Source organism: Piliocolobus tephrosceles, unplaced genomic scaffold (genome assembly GCF_002776525.5).
Source record: "Piliocolobus tephrosceles isolate RC106 unplaced genomic scaffold, ASM277652v3 unscaffolded_37397, whole genome shotgun sequence".
NCBI lineage: Eukaryota > Metazoa > Chordata > Mammalia > Primates > Cercopithecidae > Piliocolobus > Piliocolobus tephrosceles.
The window spans coordinates 1-588 of record NW_022321417.1 but is presented as its reverse complement, the minus strand read 5'-3'; positions in this window follow the sequence as shown (position 1 = coordinate 588).

Here is a 588-nt window from a genome sequence, read left to right as displayed (position 1 = left end):
AGTCCAAGTGAGCTCATTGTTCAGTTCCCACCTATGAGTGAGAACATGCGGTGTTTGGTTTTCTCTTCTTGTGATAGTTTGCTAAGAATGATGGTTTCCAGCTGCATCCATGTCCCTACAAAGGACGCAAACTCATCCTTTTTTATGGCTGCATAGTATTCCATGGTGTATATGTGCCACATTTTCTTAATCCAGTCTGTCACTGATGGACATTTGGGTTGATTCCAAGTCTTTGCTATTGTGAATAGTGCCGCAATAAACATACGTGTGCATGTGTCTTTGTAGTAGCATAATTTATAATCCTTTGGGTATATACCCAGTAGTGGGATGGCTGGGTCATATGGTACATCTAGTTCTAGATCCTTGAGGAATCGCCATACTATTTTCCATAATGGTTGAACTAGTTTACAATCCCACCAACAGTGTAAAAGTGTTCCTATTTCTCCACATCCTCTCCAACACCTATTGTTTCCTGATTTTTTAATGATTGCCATTCTAACTGGTGTGAGATGGTATCTCATTGTGGTTTTGATTTGCATTTCTCTGATGGCCAGTGATGATGAGCATTTTTTCATGTGTCTGTTGGCT